The 22,479-nt window shown below is 40.4% G+C and overlaps 1 protein-coding gene across 7 annotated transcripts in view; it reads left to right on the plus strand.

Moving 5' to 3' along the window:
• The window catches only part of LOC125236157 (brain tumor protein), an 834,846-nt gene that overhangs the window by 557,579 nt on the left and 254,788 nt on the right, over window positions 1-22,479 (plus strand). For 2 of the 7 annotated variants that reach the window (XR_007178171.1, XR_007178170.1), the window contains exon 1: window positions 10,687-10,839. The exons of 3 other annotated variants lie outside the window; for them this stretch is intronic. The gene's annotated coding sequence lies outside the window, so the exon portion shown is untranslated. Of the gene's footprint in view, window positions 1-10,686; window positions 10,840-22,479 lie in introns of those variants that run through there. 2 more of the 7 variants (XM_048142858.1, XM_048142865.1) reach the window with 2 other exon arrangements.

Consider the following 22,479-nt stretch of genomic DNA (forward strand, 5'->3'; position numbering starts at 1 on the left):
AGTAAAAGGTCCCACGTTATCGCTTACCATAAAGACAGGATACAAGAAAATAGGAGGTAATTTGAAAAAACATAGAAGCACCGTTCCGTCATTCCCGGTGGGCTATTTCAGGGGGGCTCGGGCGTCCCCGCAGTCTCCAAGTGAGCTCCTTACTGTCCGGATTAACTCAAGTGATCCAATTGGTAAACGCAACACCTCGACAGCCATTTTTTCTCCCAACCCACACTCCAAAAAAAAAAATAATAATAATAATGAAAGTTTCCAAAAAGAATAGGTTTAAACACCGGCGGCACTTCCTCCCTTTGAAAGTGCACCTCACTAACATCAGGGGGTTGCACTCAAATATCGACCCGGTCCACCACCATCTTGAAACCGAGAAGCCGCACCTTTTCTTTTTGACGGAGACGCAAATAAAAACCCCAGCTGACGCGACGTACCTCAACTACCCAGGCTACTCACTTGAACATAAGTTTAGAGTACATGCTGGGGTCTGTGTGTATGTCCGCGACGACATTTGCTGCAAGCGTCTCCGTTGCTTTGAGGTTTCCGGGTTTTCCACTTTGTGGATTATGGTTGACACAGGCTCAGAGAAAGCTCTGTATGCCTGTGTTTACCGATCGCACAGCGGAAACCAGGAGACAACCAGGCTCTTTGATCACCTTACTGAGATGGCAGATAAAGCCCAACAACGGTACCCTACAGCTCAACTCGTATTTCTCGGGGACTTTAACGCCCACCACGAGGAGTGGCTGTTCCCGTACGAGAAAACTTGCCACGCTGGAAGAGAAGCGCGTAAATTTGCTGTGTCGCTAAACCTTACCCAACTAATAAATGTTGCGACGCGGGTACCGGATGTTCCTGGTCATACACCCAATTGCCTTGACCTTCTGCTGACAACTGATCCGGACAGGCACTCGGTTTCGGTCTCCGCTCCGCTGGGATCTTCCGACCACTGTCTGGTGAAATCCGTGTCGATCCACTCTCCTCCTGATCTTTGCCCTAGGGGCACGAGGAGGGTATGGCGATACGAGTCAGCAGACTGGGATGAGATGCGGCATTTCTATGCGTCTTTCCCCTGGCAGCAGGTCTGTTTTTCCTCGGGTGACCCCTCGTGTTCTGCTGAGGCTGTTGCGGATGTGATTCGGCAGGGAATGGAATATTTTATTCCATTCTCCGACCTATCGCTCGATCAGAAGGCCCAGGCATGGTACAGTTCGGATTGTGCTCGGGCGGTGGCCCTTAAGCAGTCTGCATACCAAGCTTGGGTGCTAGCCCGCGACTCAAAAGCTGGAGCACAGAGGGTGTGCGCGAGGAAGAAAGCTTTAACTCTGCTGCCAAGTCCTGCAAACGGGTGCTTCGAAAGGCTAGATTCGACCACGTCAGTCGTATAGGGGCCAAGCTCGCCTCCTACCCTCCCGGTAGTAAGCGGTTCTGGTCCCTGTCGAAAGCGGTCGAATCCAACTTCTGCCGTCCCACACTGCCACCTCTGCAGAAACCGGATGGTACGCTGGCCCACTCCGCGGCGGAGAAAGCAAACTTGTTTGCTTCTCTGTTTGCGAGCAATTCACGTCTAGATGCAGGCTCAAAACTCCCACCTACGCTACCTCAGTGCAGCTCCTCTATGCAAGGAATTGCTATCCGGCAAAATGAGGTACGCCGAGCTCTGCAGACTCTTGACGTGAATAAGGCTAATGGTCCAGACGGTATACCTGCACGTGTTCTAAAACAGTGTGCGCCTGAGTTGTCTCCTGTACTGACACGCCTGTACCGCCTCTCTCTCCAAACAAGAGTGGTGCCGAAATCCTGGAAGCTTGCAAATGTGCAGCCAGTACCCAAGAAGGGTAGTCGTGCTGATCCCTGCAATTACCGACCAATCGCCATTACCTCCGTGCTGTGTAAAGTCATGGAAAGGGTACTTAACGGCAAGTTGCTGACTTACCTCGAGACAAACGATCTGCTCAGTGACCGTCAATATGGCTTTCGCCGGGGTCGGTCTACTGGAGATCTCCTAGCGTATGTCACGCACCGCTGTGGCGAAGCCATCGAGAGGAACGGTGAAGCGCTTGCTGTTTCACTGGACATCTCGAAGGCCTTTGACAGGGTTTGGCACGCAAGTCTCCTTAGCAAGCTTCCTGCATACGGCATCCCTGCTGACCTTTGTAGTTGGCTATCTGACTTCCTGAGTGAACGGTCGATCAGAGTGGTCATTGATGGCTGCTCTTCGGACCTCATGGCCATTGACGCCGGTGTTCCTCAGGGGTCTGTTCTCTCCGCAACCCTTTTCCTGCTTCACATTAACGACATGCTGCAACCCAGCATTGTCGGCTATGCAGACGACAGTACGGTTGTTGAGAGATATTTAGCTAGTGCAGGGGACAGCAGGGACGACATACATTCACAGAGAGAGGCCATGGTTGAGCGAGCGAACTTGACCCTTAGTCGCGTTTCCCAGTGGGGGGACGACAATCTGGTCAAGTTCAATGCCACCAAAACGCAGGCGTGTCTGTTTTCGGCAAAACGGAGTCCGTTCGATCTGACTCCTACTTTCCGGGGTGCATCTGTACCTATTACCGGCAGCCTAGAACTCCTCGGTGTGGAGTTGAGTTCTGTCCTCAACTTTGGCACCTTCATTGAGTCTAAAGCACAAACTGCGGCCAGAAAGCTGGGCATCCTAAATAAGGTGAAGCGATACTTCACACCTGGACAGCTTCTAAAACTCTATAAAGCTCAAGTCCGATCCTGTATGGAGTATTGCAGCCACCTGTGGGACGGCTCAGCCAAATACCAACTCGCTGCTTTGGACTCAGTGGAGCGCAGAGCCAGGAGGATGATTGGCGACAAGAAGCTCACGGCCAAGCTACAGTCTTTGGCCCATCGGCGGAAAGTCGCTAGTCTGTCGGTATTTTACAGGTTGCACTTCGGGGAGTGTGCTCAAGAGCTACACGAACTTATTCCACCGTCCCCATTCTACCATCGGACTCTTAGACGCACGGCCGGTCTCCATCCTTACTTGGTGGATATTCCACGAATCCGCACGAAGCGCTATGCTTCTTCTTTTCTTATGCGCACTGCCAAGGAGTGGAATTCCTTGCCGGCGGCTATATTTCCGAGCTCATATAACCCGGAAACCTTCAAATCAAGAGTGAACAGGCATCTTCTGGGCGAGCTCACTCCATCGTAGGCCACGTCTTTGCCTTTGGCTAGTCTGTGGTCAAGAGTAAGCCCATTTATAATAATAAAAAAAAAAAAAAATTCCGTTAAATTGTGAACTGTACGTTACAGTTCACAATGTTTCGTCAGTTCATAATCTCACTAGTGAGATTATATACTAACGGTTTTTACAATTTTACGCTGACATATACATATTGACAGATAGGTATATATATTATATCTGGTTTTATTAATGTTGCGTTAGAATACTTAGAATTCAAAACCGAAACCGAAATTGAAATATTGCCACAAAATGTCATTATACTACAAATGTTCTCTAACCGCAAGCTAAAATGAACTTTAATTAAATTTCAAATTGGTTCATTATCGATCGCATCAAAGCCGGTGGTCCAAAGCACGTTTTGGTAATGTTATTCATAGTTTTCATAAATGAATGCTTCCAAGTCCCAGAACACTATGTTTTGTTTTTGAATTAGGAACCCTTTGTTGATCAATTAAAGTTGAAAATAAAATTTTGAATATGTACAAAAAATTGTACACGAGACATTAGGAGGTTAGTTTTTTTTTAAATAAAACACGACTCAGATGATATCCGTCACAACGCTTCGTCGTTATGGTTCACCTATTATAACAATGAGATGGATGTGTGCGTTGCGCTAGGGTTGCCACCATCGGTTTTTATTTTATTTGTAGGCGTCCACTACTTCACTTTTCCTTAGTACTTACAATATTACTCGCAAATTTAAGAAACGATTGATCAAGTCAAGTACCAACAGATCCATGTTTTTTTTTGTTGTGTGTAATAGTTCCATTATAAATGTTTTTAGTGTTAGCTGTTTAGGAAATAAGCGAATGTTTAATTGTGTGTTTGAAACATTGTCTCCTGTTCGTTTATTTCTGTTTGCTTTCCAAATAAATAAAATAAAAATATTATAATTTATGGGTTGTTTTTTAAAATGCTACTAAATGCAATCGCAAATATCGCAATTACCTATGCTACTTTTTATTTCTTTATATGCGGGATAAAATAAGTACCTAATGTCGAATATTGTCTATTATATATACATACATAAACTCATGCCTGTATTCCCAAAAGGAATAGGCAAAACACATGAAACTGCTTAAGTTCTAGTTTCACTTTTAGAAATTACTTTCAGTTAATAAATTTTATTATAATACAACATATAAATATGTGCATATTTTTTATGTGTGCTGCTGTCGCAAATTTTCTGATAACATATGCCATTTTAAATTACTTTCAGTTAATAAATTTTATTATAATACAACATATAAATATGTGCATATTTTTTATGTGTGCTGCTGTCGCAAATTTTCTGATAACATATGCCATTTTAACTATAAAACTCCCGTGAGACTCAAACATATTTAAAAATATTTTAAGCGGGTTTCTCACGGGTTAAGTCGATATAACGTTCGACATGTTATATGCCATGTTTTTTTTTACTTTATACAAGTATAAAAATTAAAACGTGACATTATTGTACTGTGGTCGCTCGTGAAAAGTCGCTTCAAAAACACACCTGTGTAAAACCTTTTAAAGGCTGAGTTGGAAGGATTTTCTATACGTTTTAAGTGACAACGGCTACAAAGGATAAAATCAAAAATTTACGAGACACAGTGTTACGAAATGTGATACGGAAATAGATGGGACTGAAATCCCCGCCAAGTTTCTTTTTGTCATGTAAAAGGTTTGGATGCGCGTATAGATATAATATATTGTGTGATTCGAAGTTAAAAGTAATGTACGAGTAAGATACGTCAGTTATTTGCATTAGGTACGACGTGGATCAGTTTTCTATGACACGATACTTGTGACAAGCTTCTTCTTAGCTACAATGCCCACAAACCATAATGTTGTACGTCTCGGAGAGGTCTAGACCGATATATGTATAGTAAGATCCGTTTTATTGTTGCATGCCATTATGGATATCATCATTCATATCAGCCCTTTATCGCCCACTGCTGAGCATAGGCCTCTCCTCTAGTACGCCACTTCTCCCGGTCCTGGGCTAATCTCATCCAGTTGTGACCCGCAGTTTTTCGGATGTCGTCGAACCAACGAGCCAACGGATGCCAGGCACTTCTTACAATTGTTAGCGGCCACCATTTCGTAAACATTTTGGTCCACCTGCCATCACTCTGCCTATTTAGCAACATGTCCCGCCCAACTTCATTTTAGTTTGGTAATAACGTAACCTACGTCTTGCACCTTAGTGCGACGACAGATTTCGGTATTCCTTACTCGATCTTGCATCTTGATACCGAGCATGGCGCGCTCCATGGCTCTCTGTGCTAATCGTATCATATGCACAGCCTTCTTAGTGAGCGTCCATGTCTCGGCACCGTAGGTCATGGTGGGCAGGACACATTGATTAAAGAGGCGAGTTCAAGCACTGTGGAATGTCAGTGGGTTTGAGGATGTCCGCAAGTTTATTGAATGCCGCCCAACCGAGCTGGATTCTCCTGGAGATCTCCTTGTCTTGTGTCTTTTGTCAAAAAATATAACATGTCCAAGATACACGTATTGTTTGACCATCTCTAGCGCTTCGTTCCCCACCATAATAGTTGAGATCGATTCACCAGAGATGTTCGTCATAACTTTGGTCTTGAACATGTTCATCTTAAGACCTATTTTCATAGAAGCATGGTATAGGTTTTCAATCATGTCTTGACAATAATTAATTATTTGACAATAATTGCACCGAGCGTCCAGTCAAGCCTCAGAATGATACAAAAATAGCGTTTATCATAGCGTATCGCCAATATCGCCATATCCATAATTCAAGACATGATTGAAAACCTATACCATGCTTCTATGAAAATAGGCCTTAAGATGAACATGTTCAAGACCAAAGTTATGACGAACATCTCTGGTGAATCGATCTCAACTATTATGGTGGGGAACGAAGCGCTAGAGATGGTCAAACAATACGTGTATCTTGGACATGTTATATTTTTGCATGTCAATGCACGCCGCACGCCCGCTTATATTTATTTGGCGTCAAGGGTGACGCCAAATAAATATAAGCGTGCACTCAGGCCTTACCAAAGGCCCACCTCAGAGAGCGTTCAAATATATGAAGCGCGTTCCTACGCATACGCACACAGTCTAAGCTCGCGTAGGCAAACGCGTACCATGCTTGTATGAGTGAGATATGACAGGTTGACTGGTCGCGTGAGGTAACCGAGAGCGGGTAGTGGCCATACTCTACGATACCTAGTACTCTTTAATATCCTGTGCTAACGGTCTCGTAATAAATAAATCATCCCATCCTGGAAAATCGTGTCTATAACAGTCCAGTTTTCCTTATACGGATAAATACTCCCCTCCGTTTCGGGTCGCCGACATTTAATCGCTCAATCAATAATTCCTAATTTAAAATTGAAATCAGAACGTGCGTCGCGCGCTCACAGTTGCGGCGTTCTTAGATAAAATATACATTGTCGCTTACCATAAGGACGAAATTTTCTAGTACATATATGTTTATGAATTACCTAGCTGTTTGAGTGTCCTTATGTTTAAGGCCATACAAATAGACCACGTGACCCCCCCCTCTGGGGCCTGGGCCTTTACCACGTGACCCCCCCCCCCCCCGGGCTCGAAGCTGGATCCGCGCTTGATATCGGCACAGTTTATCAGTATCACAAAGAAGCGGTTATTGCATAATAAGTTACGGTAGCGTCACAATCAGTGAGCACATACTTTCACCTTGACCCGAAACCGTAGTTTAGTCACTTTCGTGTTTTAATTAAACGTTACAACTAGGCCGGTCTAATAGCCGCCGGCGACAAAAAATCGTTATTGAACGTTTAGAACATTTAAACGCTGATGGCTGTTGTGAAAATGTTTTAATATCTTATGTATCGATTATTCCGTCGATTTGAATATCAAATTCGATATATTTATACGTACAGTCACCTGAAATTATCAAATCGCGATCAATTATTATTTATTATTATTCAGATATTTTCGCTCGCGAAATTGTGTAGATTCATTCAGCATCTACATCTACTGACTCTTCGAAGCATGCAAAAATAAGTGACAAATGTCACACTCATGGCTTAATATATACAATCGTGGCAGCAGGTTCTGTGCCATTCGTTGCCTGACATATTATTGCAGGTGACTGTACTGTTTTAATCAACAATTTAGCTAATTTTTACACCATGGAAAATAATGACTTTATATTTTAATTGAACCAATTTTTAATAACGAAATATTTATTTTTTGATTTTTATAACATGCTTAACGTTGTGACAGCCCTGCAGGTAAAGGGCTCAATTTTTTTAAATGTAAATGTGCCTCACTCACACAGGGTCTCCGACCGTGATATTCAGGTATTAAGACACAGGGTGTCCGAAATCGGGAAGACATTAGGAGCGGGACCGAGAGCCATTTCAAGACGAATTACTTTTAATTTCTCCTAGATAGGATTTTTGACACGTTTTTTAACTTGTTAAATCTTCAATTCGACCGTTTTCCCTTGTTTCGAATGTTTAGATGAAGCTGAAATTGTGCATAATTCTATCGGATACGTAAGAAGATCGTAAATATCGTAATATTACGTACGTGTATCGGATGACAATATTGGCAATGAATACCTATCTGATGATGGAGACATGAGGTGACCTTTGGAACTGTTACAAAAGGAAATCTTATTATTTTTAGGGTATTTCTGAATTGTATTAGCGTGTACCGGTCTATTCGTTATTGGTGGAAATAAACAATCAGCTACAAAAACTTATACCTAAAAATAACATTTTTTATTAAACTTCAACGAAAATAAATTAAAAATAACATTTCCAATTCAAAGGAAAGAGTCACAATGGTGGGTTTGTACTTTTTGGTACGGAACCCTAAAAATGCAGAAAAGGCGATTTCACAAAGGACGATCCTTGAATATGAAAGAAAAAGTAATTTTTCCTCAAAAACCCATGGCTATCTACGGAAATGCGGTTCCTCACATCGGACGCCATGAGAAGTTCGGGTATTAGTCACTGTCAGTTGTGACTCGTGAGGGAATGAGAGGTCATTATTCGAGCTATCTCACCCGCTACCATGAGCTTCATAACATTTTAGAATACCTACATCACGGAAAGGAAATAGTACATTCAGCTGCGATAATGGAGATAAGTATTATGAAATTCGCCATGCACATTGCACTTTTGCAGCTCACTGTACATTACTATATTTACTATACAAGTGTGGAAAATAGGAAATTTGTCAGTTGTGACACTTGTGACTCGTGAGGTCATTATTCGAGCTATTTTACCTGCTACCATGAGATTTATATCATTGTAGAATAGGTATAGTATGAATTTTCTGAGATGAACTTTTCGCTTTAGCCGTAATCTGTTAAACAAAGGCCTTTGTGTCTATTGTTGACGGCGGCTAGCTCCCATTTAAACGGCACGTGCTATAGTCTCAGTGTAGTTAAAAAGCAACTATCATGATAGTAATAAGGTTCAAATCCATAAAAAGCCCTTTCGGATATAACACGTTTTGTCATCTTCAAAAAAGTTACCTGCATACAATACAATACAATACAATACAAATCCACTTTATTGCACAACCAAACATTGCTGCATACTGCAAACTGTTTAATAAAATTTGAACCTTATTGCTATCATGATAGTTGCTTTTTAACTACACTGACTTTTTAACTAGACTTTAGCACGTGCTGTGGAAACGGGAGCTAGCCGCAGTGAATAATAGAAACAAAGGCCTTTGTTTAACAGATTACGGCAAAAGCGAAACGTACTCATCTCAGAAAATTCATACTATACTACAGCCTGGTAAAAAGAAGTAGAAAGTAATCTAAGGGCACTAAGTGCTCCGACACATGGTGAGTGGAATCCTTTTTGGAACAATCTGTAATAATTGTATAAATTATGATTTTTTTTTTATTATGAATAGGTAGACGTTTGACCACGATCCCACCTGATGGTAAGTGATGTTGTTTCAAATAAATAATTTTCATTTATTTTCATTTCATTTCATTTCATCTCATTTCATTCATTTCATTTTCCGTGACGTCGAGTACTCGTGGTAAGTATAGGCTCTATGGCGTCATCACACTCGTCAAGACACAAATGATTAGCTGAGGCTAGGAAATATTATAATTAGAGATGGGCCGAATATTCGGTAAATATTCGGTATTCGGCATATTCGGCAAGTTTTTCAATGTTCGTATTCGGCCGAATAGTTCGGTTATATTGCCGAATATTTACCGAATAAACAAAGTAAATAAATAGTGTAAGTTGTTTCGTAATTCATGGGAAAATGACATCCTATTTCAGGATTCTAAGGACCAAAGGGGGTTATAAATGCGGTAAATATAAGTACCTACAATAATTATGTAAAAAAGTAAAAATAACATAGCTTAAGAAACAAAAATCTAAATTTTCTTATGCACTAAATTATAGGAACATTAAGAGCCTTAGTTAGTACCCAATGTACCCATTAACCAATTTTTTAACTCTAAGCCAGGATTTAAAATATGGTGGAACCGAATATTCGGCCGAATGTTCGGTTCGGTAACAGCTGAACCGAATGTTCGGCCGAATATTCGTATTCGGCAAAGTCCGTATTCGGCCCATGTCTAATTATAATATAATATATACTTATTCTGCCATATTTTGTTGGTATATTTATGAAGTCAAGAGTGATGCGACTAACAGCTTAAATATACATAATGTACCTACATCCATGAGTTTCGTAAACAAATGTAAATCAACAGTCTCAATGAGAAATTGAATGTGATACATTCAGGATTCATAAAAGCATCGCTGACTTATTAATGCGCATTTTGACTGAACAAACGTCCAAAATATACTGTCGCCAGGAGATACATTGCCTTACAACTTCTGCACTGCGAAATTGTACACAAACAAAAAATGCGGCACGAACGAACACAGGACTCTTTGTGGCCTTGTTGCACAGAAATAACGCGTCCTTTTCTGTCCCCATTTATTTTTATTTAGAAATAGTCTGCCTTCCCGCTCCGGACGCCATTTTAATTACGACTCAAGAAATTAACGAGACTGTCAAAGTTATTCTTAAACTTGTGCACTGGGGTCGACTTTAATAATTCAAATCTTAACAGATGACTTGTTTTGTGTGACGCGCATCTTTTTATATCAGTGCCCGTGGCAATGACCGGCCGCGAGTTCATGGTCGTCTAAATCGCGCGTTTTAAACGATCCGACCGCGTATGCTGAGCATCGAACGTACTTAACCGCCGAGCTGAATGGAAACTGAATTTACACTGCGTATCGGCATTCAATATCTAGAGAAGCGGCAGTCATATCTGACGAATGCACTGGCTTTATCCACCCTATAGTTAGTCGAAAATAAATACACGGTTGCCGGGGCGCGGGTGTCTGCGTGTGTATGTGTGCGGCGGTCGGTGGTTGTCGGTTGGGCAGGGGCTGGCACCCCTACACGGGCACGTACGCACACAGCGGCGGCGGGGCGAGAGGGCGCTAGCCGCCGCTCGCCGCCTCAGTCTCGCCCCGACCAGCGTACGGGCCGTTCGCCCGCTCGACGCGTTCGAAAAATAAAACTAGTTTGTTCCCAAGCGACGTTACCCCAGTGTGTTATAGACAAAAAACTGTTAGTGTACGTGTTGTTTTTTATGGTGAACGGTTGGTATCCCTTTTGAAGTGTTTTTAACGTGCACATGTTCTTTGTTTACGTCTCTAGATATATTAATACACACATGTTTTTTCTAAGGGTTTTTAACGGGTAGTCCGCGTATGAATCATGGCGTTAGTCGTAATAAGTCGCATCTATTTCCAGGATAATGCTATTGGGATTGATTCGAAGCCGTTGACTTGTGAAACAAAGAGGTAGTTTGTCGAGAGGTGAACGCTCTTTGAAGCCTTTTGTCAGGTAACATATTCGGTGTCGTACCATGCCGTACAGCTGGGTACATACCTATCTAATTAGTCTGAGTAGCCGATCAGTACGAGTATGGCTAAATTATCTGTGCATCTGCGAGAATCGTGAGTTTGTAGGTCAGTGACCCCGTTAGGCTAGGTTACTTTTTATAATGCTTGCGTAATGCGTTATTAGTTAACAAATTACACGTCGAATCGCGTCTGTTGACTTTTGTTTGACATTTTGACAGCCTTTCTTGGTATAATAATTGTTTTATTACCTTCACATTCGACCTTAACGGCCGAAAATGACTGTTACACTTCGGCATTCAAATCTATGAGGCCGTTTTTGCTATCTACGTTTACTTACCTACAGAAAGGCGCGTAATTATTGTATAGGTAAACATTTCAAGCAATAACTAAAGTTTTTTTCATTCTCTTCAGTCTTTGTGACGTACCTAAATGTTTTATTATCCTACAGCGCACATAAGAGGAAAAATATACAGAATTTACTCCTATTTGCACTGATTAACAAATTATTCCTTTCCTTGTAAATATTGTGTCAATGGACCGAACACGAACAACAGGTTTATGTATGTTGACACTGTCAGATGTCATGACATAACATGTCAAACTTGCCATAACAAGGGATTAGAGATTTGAACGCCCTTAGTTCACAAAGGTAGGTGCAGTACATACATAGGTAGGTATTATGTATTTGTATTATCCGCTTTCGTATACATATGATCGTGTAGGCATAACAGATGGTAGATTAATACTATTGTTAGTAGGCAACCACGTGACTTTATATACCTACCTACCTTTATGTGTGGAGGTATGTAATAAGTACATGCGTTTGTACGACTGCAGTCAAATGTAAGAGGTAGGTTACAAAAGATATAAAGGTCAATTGTCATTTATAAGACGGAAATAGTTATTTGTTATAATTGTTATACAAGGGGGCAAAGTTGTATTTTAACGCCGAGTGTGGAATTGAAAAACGAGCAAGTGGTTCGAGAATAGAATCGTGAACTTGCGAGTTTTTTTTACACACGAGAAGTAAAATACATTTGCACCCGAGTGTAACACAAAACTTTTCCCCTCACTATAGCGAGGAAACTAAAACGCAAAAAATGCGTTTATCACTGCTTCCAGTAGTTCCACAGGTGGTAAACCATCTTTATTACCCGATTCACCTACTTTTATCAATTTTAAAGCAGTTAATTTGATTTTATTCAAGGTCAAATTACTTTACCCACTAGTGGATAAAATGCGTTTTTACCCGCTGGTAGTAAAGGGCAAAACACGTGTTTCCGAGCTAGTGAGGGGAAAATAAAGTAATTCTATGTCTGACGTAGAAGAAATGTCATTGTCATTATTTTGTATTTAGTAGATAAGAGTCTTGACTCTTGACAGTCCTGACCTGCTCAATCTTGATAGTTTAGTAAGAATGGGTAGATTCTGACTCGAAAATAGGTAGTCAGGAATCTTACCTACCTATTTTTCACACGTATCTGTTCCAAGTCAGTAAGGGTGCTCTCAGACTGGGCTGTTATTGTTAAAAATCATAAATCATGGTTATATAACAAGGTCTAACAGGGACGGCGTGAAAGCACGCTGTCCCTGTTACACCTTGTTAATATAACATTTAATAAAAGTAGTTTATGGGGATCCCACACTGGCTGTTATAATATAACAGCCAGTGTGGGATCCCCATAAACTACTTTAAAATTAAAACATGGTTTTTGGTCTCTATAGTCAAATCCAAATACGATCCATTTGTAAAAAATGTTGCCACCCTCGGTGCGCGAGTCCGACTCGCACTTGGCCGGTCTTTTATTTTTAAAAATAAAAAGTGTACGTTGTTATCTCGCCACTTGTTGATATTCGTGGGAACCTTGGCTTGACACCATACAATGTCACCCGATTACTGACCTTACATTTAATTAAATTGATATTGTGAACGTTTTTATGACGTTTCGTTTGAGTACTTATTTGTTGTTGTTATTGCTACGTACGCCTTATACGTACACTACGTATAAGGCGTTGTCCTCAGAAGTAACTCGGTTGTAGTCAGAAGTACCTCGGTTCTCCGTCATGTATTATGTACATACTTGGATTCTTATTTTAAAATGAATACTTTTTTTAAGTTGGAAGATATCTGCCGACCTAGCCGCCGATCGAAAAGCAGTCTGGCTCTGTCGCACCCAGACGGAAGAGAGGAGATAGCTAGCTACGACATAACGATATTATTCGTAAGCGTTTGTGCGTTTCGCTACGCACCTACCCTGTATTCCCTGTAATAATCATACAATGAGTCGCATGAACCTAGGGTACCGTCCTCATATTACGTCAAACAACATTCACCTATTTGAACCTTAAAAATGTCCACTTTGCGCACATTTTCGTATGTATCTCTTTAATACACACTAAATATATTTGTTGCGTCAATAAAGGGTAAAAGATGTATAAGGCCCTAGGCTACAACATACATCAGTCAAAAGGCTGGGTAAATTATTAATATATCTCGTTGGTTTATTATTACGAATAAAGAAGGAATATAAAACACATTGGGTTACCAGGAAAAGTTCAAAGAACCCCGTGGAATGGAAAGATAAATAATATATGATTTGAAAAACATAATTTTACCAGCGCTCTGCGCTATTATCGAATTTCTAACTTAAATTCGTGGAATTTATTACGATAACATAATGTTTGAACTTCGAGTACCTACCTAAGTACCTACTGTATAGTCAACATCGCATATGTGTCAGTCAAAGTGCCAAATTTACGATACATTTGGCGCTGTCTGTCACGATATATTGATTGCTGACTGTGCTCAAGTTTCAAGAATGAATTTTACAGCCACATGTGTTTGATTTTGAATTATTTGGAACTGCTAGGAAATACCAATGGTGCATTTTGCATATCAAATTCGTTGTAGGAATCTTTGGGGTATTTTTTTTTTAATAAAATGAGTACTTTTCCCAATAATACTCCACTCTAAAATGAAAAAAAGCAATGAATGAAACTTTAATAATACCTATACACAATGTTTCCATAAAACCGAAGTATCCCAAACTTGTTAAAAACACCTAACGAACAAAGGCCGAAAGTAACTTGTAAACAAAGGTTAGGCTACGTTTTCATTGGTAACCTCTCACCACCCAACTCTCTGTCTATAAATATAACGCCCTACCCCTCCGCGAGTATTAAAAGGTGACTTTTAGACACATAAAAGTGCGTCTACCACGATAATCTAAATTTCGTTGTATTTTTTTTTATAATACAAGGCGTCTTAGTGCGTGTTCACATTATCCGATCCTAGGATTTCCAAGGCAAAAATCGAAGATGGCGGCTTAAATATATGGGATGTCGGTCCTACATCGGATATCGGATCGGATAATGTCAAAACGCACTTAGGCTCTCCTCAAACCTATCGACGCTGAATTTAAATAAATAATAAATATTATAGGACATTCTTACGCAGATTGACTGAGCCTCACGGTAAACTCAAGAAGGCTTGTATTGTCGGTACTCAGACACCGATATAACGAACCCAGGACCGCGGCTCAGCAGGCAGGGTCACTACCGACTGAGCCAAACTGGTCGTCAAAAAATTTGCTTTCGAAAACCAATAATCGCTCTTTTCGAGATACGGGTGTTCATGGGTAGCAGTGATCGCTTACCATCAGGCGACCTGCCAGCTCGTTTGCCTCCTATATAAGTAGCTTAAAAAAGTTGATTTTCAAGAATAGCTGGTCGTAATATTACGAAGAAACTAAGAATTCCGAGCTAATCACACAGTCAAGATCTAGTTGCTGTTGTAATTGTAACCTAAGGCAGCGTTCCCACTTATGCGTCGCGTGTCTCGGGGCGCGCAAAGGGCGTCCGCGCCACGCCACCTGAGTGTAATTCAAAAAGCGTCTCCTCAGTACATTTTGTATAGGAAGGACGTAAGGCGCGCCGCCAAGCGGCGCGGCGCGCGCCCCGCCGCCGCCACGCCACCTGGGGCGCGTCTTACGTCTTTCCTAGGCAGCGTTCCCACTTATGCGTCGCGTGTCTCGGGGCGCGCAAGGGGCGTCCGCGCCACGCCGCTTAAGTGTAATTCAAAAAACGTCTCCTCAGTACATTTTGTATAGGAAAGACGTAAGACGCGCCCCAGGTGGCGTGGCGGCGGCGGGGCGCGCGCCGCGCCGCTTGGCGGCGCGCCTTACGTCCTTCCTATACAAAATGTACTGAGGAGACGCTTTTTGAATTACACTCAGGTGGCGTGGCGCGGACGCCCTTTGCGCGCCCCGAGACACGCGACGCATAAGTGGGAACGCTGCCCTATACAAAATGTACTGAGGAGACGTTTTTTGAATTACACTTAAGCGGCGTGGCGCGGACGCCCCTTGCGCGCCCCGAGACACGCGACGCATAAGTGGGAACGCTGCCTTAGGGACAGTTGCATCAACCACATTTGACAGACTCATCATCGTCACGCAGCACAGATCTATGAAACTTCCCATAATACAATTTAACGAATGCTTTAACAGTGACAGACGGTTTGGCGCAACTGGCCCTTAATCTGACAAACACGAACTAATTAATATTAAATTAATCTAACATGTAATGCAAATCCCTTTTCCCCTCACTAGCTCGGAAACACGTGTTTTGTCCTTTAATACCAGCGGGTAAAAACGCATTTTATCAACTAGTGGGTAAAGTAATTTGACCTTGAATAAAGTCAAATTAACTGCTTTAAAATTGATAAAAGTAGGTGAATCTAGTAATAAAGATGATTTACCACCTGTGGAACTACTGGAAGCAGTGAAAAACGCAATTTTTGCGTTGTAGTTTCCTCGCTATAGTGAGGGGAAAAGTTTTGTGTTACACTCGGGTGCAAATGTATTTTACTTCTCGTGTGTTATAAAACTCGCAAGTTCAGGATTCTATTCTCGAACCACTCGCTTCGCTCGTGGTTCAACTATAGAATCCTTTCACTTGCTCGTTTTTCAATTCCACACTCAGCGTTAAAATACAACTTTGCCCCCTTGTATAACAAATAACTATTGTCAGAGTGATTGATAGAGAAATTCTTGGATTAAGTAGTTTACCCGGAAACCTGAAACTACGATACATAAACAGGAATTATGACAATAGGTAGGTACTAGTTTTTGTCCAGGATACCATCTGCGTGAAATGATACTAGTTATGATGATTAATAACTACCCTTATATCCTTTCCCATCTGAAGTATCTCGACAGATATGAATGTTTCCAAGAACATCAAAGTATGAAATACTAGCTTTTGCCCGCGGCTTCGCTCGCGCTAGAAAGAGACAAAAAGTAGCCTATGTCACTTTCCATCCCTTCAACTATCTCCACTTAAAAAATCACGTCAATTCGTCGCTCCGTTTTGCCGGCAAAGACGGACAAACAGACAGACACACACACTTTCTCATTTATAATATTAGTAGGGATAAATGGGAACAGAGTGCCAAAAGTATGTACCTTAAAGTATAAGCATGAAATGGCGTATACATATTTTTAGCTCTATGTCCGCAATGACTGTACAAACAGACAAAAAAATTAAAGTTTTTATGGTTCATATTTTTTTAGGGCCCTCAATAATGAAATTAAATTATAACTGAATAGTAATTATGGGACAAAAAATAAGTTATATACTTAATAACATTGTATGCCTAGCCGGTCTTACATATAATATAACACGATTCCCATAGGTCCTTTATTAATATTTAATAAAAGAATGATTGTATTTCATTAGTATTACTATGTCCCGAAAACCTAAGAAAATAGTCCGAAATATTGTAGCGAAAATCCTAATTAATACCAAGTATACCAGTAAAGAAAATGAAAGTAGTTTACCTCATTAGTGATAACCACATACAGACACCGCATTATGAAGCGTTTTTAAAGAACGCGTGGTGTCAAAACATATTATAAACAATTTTGCTGGTAAAATACCACGATTGAGTAGTATCTTTCACAATTACAATGTACTGTGTTGATGGTGTGTGGTGAAGTCATCAAAGTCATGTGACGAGAAAGATATTACGAATGAATGTGGAAGGAAGTAACGGGAGAGGAAAACCAAAGAAGTGGTGGATGGACTGTGTGAGACGTGATATGAAACGAAAGCAAGTTGATGATCAGATGACGGGTTGGGCGATGGAGATGTATGGAAGAGGAAGAGATGCTGCGCCGACCCCAAGTGACTGAAAGGGAAGGGCAAGAGAATGATAAAAAGTCGTGGTGATGGCTATCTACTTAACACAATAGGATCAAGCAGTAAACTTTGACACAATAGGATCAAGCAGTTGCGTTTCCATACTACAGAAATATGGGAGAGTATATGTGACTTGGAAATATTGAACTGCCATTCCACATTCGGCGCTTGCTTGAATGATCCGTCTAGTCTCGTAGTTGTAGTGGTCTGTGGTGATAACACTAAGAACTAAGATGATTCGTATCCCAAACGTGACGCGCAATATTTTAGTATATTCGGGACCCTTCGCTTATATATTCTCTTCGTGCTTTCTTATTATTTGTAACAAAGGGACTCCTTATCTGTTAATGAAACTTGCCAACAGCGTATTTATTATGAGCAGTCTTTTGACTTTTATTTTTATAATTGAACCACGCGAGCATAATTGCTATGAATAATTTGTTTTGGCAGCAAATTCGAGTCCAATTTACGATTACATTCACTTCCATAGCCTCTACCGCCGTACAAGTGCCCCAACAGTCCCAACACCGCCAGCATCACGCTTCCGCCTACTGTGATCTTTCAGCTCTCCTGACACAGCTCTTGGCAGTAGCTCAGGCGATCACTGCCTTCCACGTGCAGCCTAGAGTTCAATAGGCATGCTGTACTTCGGGCTTTTACAGAAATACGAGTATAATACTCGTATAGTGGATTATTGATACAACAAAATACCTACAGTAAAATTCAATTTTTTTCACGTGTTAACGGATTATCGATTAACTTTGTTTTACGTTAAATTTGTTGAAATGTATAGCTTTAACGATTAACAAAGATAACTTTTTCAGTAACGGATTAGCGATTATAGAAGTTGAATATTTGATTAACGGTGCCCAGCTATGGGAACGCGTGCAAAAAATGTTTGAATTCGTCAAATAGCTTCATTGTGCCGCGTCTTTTCAAATCACGATACTCATTAGTTACTTATACTGTGACTCCTAGCAGAGTCATCTATCTTGGTAACAATGTATTGTGGTTCAACACCTGTATACCTGGAGTCCTGTTTATATAATTGATTATTGGCAAGCATTGTGTCTTGTAATATCCTAGATACGATGACAGTGCGGTATTTCTTTTGAGAATTGGTTAGGTAAACGAGATTTTCGATTTCTTTAGATGATGATTGGGGCGAAATAATATGACTATTTTATAATAATTGTTGTAATATGTACGCCTGTACGGTGCAATGCCGTGGTGCAAGTATTGTTCCAATTTTCAAAGGCAATTGAGGAGTAAATAAAGACAGGGTAATTTCAAAATGGGTTTGAGTTTGTAAATGCCTAAGTAATACCTGTTAAACCTGAAGCTTGCTTTCAAAGTCGTTGGCGTGGCTGTCAACTTATTTCGTGTAACTCTGTCATCTTATTGCTTTGTTCTGGTATAATTTAGTTGTGATTTTTCTTTCAACAATGTCAGTCAAATTTAAGATCATTCTGAACTAATTTGTAGAGAGACGATTACTTTTCTCCAGTGCTACGTTTGCTCTACGTTTGCCAATAACAGAATTTTCCCAAACAGTTTACATTGCGATAGCTGAATAAATTCGAAAACCCGAAACAAACCGTCATCAACACAGTTGGCCGTAACAACGGAAAACGGTCAACTTAATGGAACGAACATTCCCATGACATGTCAAACATAAACTGACAGTCATGTCATTTATGGGGGTGCCGTTAAACCACATCCCGGCGACAATTAAGGGCAATCATCCAATTTGTGAGGGTCCGTCGTCATGGTTACGGTTACAAATGTCAGGGTCCTTGGAAGGGCTTTTTAAGTAAATGAGTAGGACAGACACATAGGTGATTCAAAGGCGCAAATGTTTTCAAAGGAAACAATAATAAGCGAACTTCGCTCCAATTTAAAATAGTTCAAAATATTTCTAACGAAATGTACTACGGGTACTTTATGATTATGAGGTTAGACTACAAATAGTACAGAAGTTATACGGAGACTCACTGAAACAACAGGATAGGATCGTAAGTTTCCGTTAAAAGCCGAAGGAAAAAGATTACCTGTGGGACAGCAACGGAAAATGATTTAAGGTCACTTTAAGAAATCGATCAATCGTAATGAACTAATGATTTGTCAGTAAATATTCAGTTCAGACAAAGACTTCGTCAACTTATAGTACTTAAACGTCTTAAACAGGCCTTTTAAATTGCATCCTTGTAATTATGCAGACAACGTTATTGACAGCAAAAAGTGGAAGGTAATATTCCGATACATTTCTCATTGAAAAGTGCGGTCTTTTAGTTTTTTGCATTCTTTGTTTATGCAAATAGCGCGTTGTTGACAGCAAAAAAAAAAAAAAAAGAGTGTTTATTTACTTAGATTTGTAATCATTTATGTTGTAAATATAAACTGAGCAACTTTTACTATAAAGCTAACTCCGAAATCTCAGAAAAATAGTACATTACGATACAAGTGCGTAAAAAAGGAACTTTGAAACGAGTGGCGATAAATAAAAACACTACCGAAGGGTGTTTTAAATCGACACGAGTTACGAATTTCCTTTTCGCACGTGTATCGTGCGACGTTTTTCAGTACAGATGGCCCAACGAAGATTCGACCTGTCATATAATGAACCACTTCTCGCACTAGTGAGTAAAAAAAGCACCGTCCGTACTGAAAAATACTTCTACATGTCAAGGTCAAGAGTCAAGACAGCGAAATTGTTAAAAGCAGACAAATTTTTACGCGGTTTCGAGGGTGTTGTGATAGTAAAACTTTTCCAGTGTTTTCCATTAACTTCGTAAATTACTACAGATGACAAAATAAATAATAAATCAAATTTTACGCTTTTTAGTGAATTTACACGTTATAAAATTCAAAGAAACTCGTACGCACTACGCGTGACCCGAACAGAGTTGAAGCGTGACGAGCGAGTTTGAATAGATTGAAAATTTATGGCGACTGGCTCCCACCGATGCGATCCGGATATAGTATTTATCTTTGGAATAAATAAAGATGGTTTATCTATAGGTACTGTATATTTACATTACGGACGATTCACAAACAAAAAAGGTTTTTGATATATCAAGGCGCGTTGCGAACTCTTGTGAAATAAATGTACCTACCTATATGTTGTATGAGACGTATATAGCTTTTGCCCGCGGCTTCGCTCGCGTTAGAAAGAGACAAAAAACCGGCCAAGAGCGTGTCGGGCCACGCTCAGTGTAGGGTTCCGTAGTTTTCCGTATTTTTCTCAAAAACTACTGAACCTATCAAGTTCAAAACAATTTTCCTAGAAAGTCTTTATAAAGTTCTTCTCTTGTGATTTTTTTCATATTTTTTAACCATATGGTTCAAAAGTTAGAGGGGGGGGGACGCACTTTTTTTTCCTTTAGAAGTGATTATTTCCGAAAATATCAATATTATCAAAAAACGATCTTAGTAAACCCTTATTCATTTTTAAATACCTATCCAACAATATATCACACGTTGGGGTTGGAATGAAAAAAAATATCAGCCCCCACTTTACATATAGGGGGGGTACCCTAATAAAACATTTTTTTCCATTTTTTATTTTTGCACTTTGTCGGCGTGATTGATATACATATTGGTACCAAATTTCAGCTTTCTAGTGCTAACGGTTACTGAGATTATCCGCGGACGGACGGACGGACGGACGGACGGACGGACGGACGGACGGACAGACAGACATGGCGAAACTATAAGGGTTCCTAGTTGACTACGGAACCCTAAAAAGTAGCCTATGTCAATCTCCATCCCTTCAACTATCTCCACTTAAGAAATCACGTCAATTCGTCGCTCCGTTTTGCCGCGAAAGACGGACAAACAAACACTTTCCCGTTTATGACAGCAGTATCCCGACATTGGAGGTTGGAGGACATTGAGGTCGATGTTCCGACAATTTCGATATTATAGGTAATAAACCCCTTATTTACAAAATACAGCCATGACATAGAACTTGCTACTCATGTGTATTTATGAAAATTCGAAAGTAAATATGTAATGTAATATCAAAATGACATCAGTATCGAGCATTTCGCTTTTACTGTTAAACTGACGCGAGTGAGGCGCATAAACTAATTAACGCAATGTACAATGTTAGAGTATTTATTATGTACGATCGAATTAACATATTCGGTCCGCAACAAAAAAAATCTAAAAAAACTTACACGTGTAATAAATGAAAGGATATCGAGACAACCTTCACTATTTATATGGCCTTATGTACACTATCTTCACACCTCATTTCATTGCCAATTAATACACCTTCGCACCATTACCACAGCATATCACTAATTGCACCTGTCATGTACATTTCTTCATTAAAGTAAGATGCACTAGTAATTACGTCTCGCAATGGGAACTGAGTCCCCTTCATTTGTTACATAACCTATTCAATTACGAGAGACCCCTAGACCCACCTTTGTTGCCCCTAAAATGTCATGCTAAGTTCACGCAACTCTAACTATTTGTCCATCCACTTTAATGCACACTTTTATCACATATATTTGTTATGTATCTTAAGACCATGGTTACACTGGCTAGAAGACAACGCTCGACTGTCATGCTCGTCAATGCTACGTCATGCTGACTCTCCCGGTCGAAAAGGTCTTAACCGCTGCGAATTTGTTGTGACTTACATCGTTTTAGAAATGGGTACTACAGGTGTTTTCTTGCAGAGGTCACGGTATGATGGGTAGACGAATTCTCAGCGTTATCATATAGTCATTGGCCGTAAGATTCTCCCTTTTTTCATTGTTAAGAGACCGGAACGGGCACGCAAGTTGGTTCTCATGCCGCGTTTGGTTTGACTCATAGACTGGCCTCTGGGTAGTCACTGGCGGCAAATCAAGGTCGGATTTAGTTGTACAATAAACACTTGGAGTAGAATAGATAGCTAACATGCTGGCGAATTCAATCGGTAGCAATTTACTATGTGAAATACGATTTAATTAGGTAGTAATTTTGTGATTTGTGATAAAGACGGATATAAAAATGGAAAGTACCACGTGGTCACCGTCGAAACCCTGACGTGTCACCTCACTACTCGTCTGATGTGTGACGTCAAGGAAGTAATTCTTTATTAAGATTGTATTTCATATTACAACTTTAGTTAAGTGTAATGTACATTTATGTAGTATTTCAGTGGTTGTGTAACTA

This window comes from Leguminivora glycinivorella, chromosome 18 (genome assembly GCF_023078275.1).
Source record: "Leguminivora glycinivorella isolate SPB_JAAS2020 chromosome 18, LegGlyc_1.1, whole genome shotgun sequence".
NCBI classification, from domain to species: Eukaryota; Metazoa; Arthropoda; class Insecta; order Lepidoptera; family Tortricidae; genus Leguminivora; species Leguminivora glycinivorella.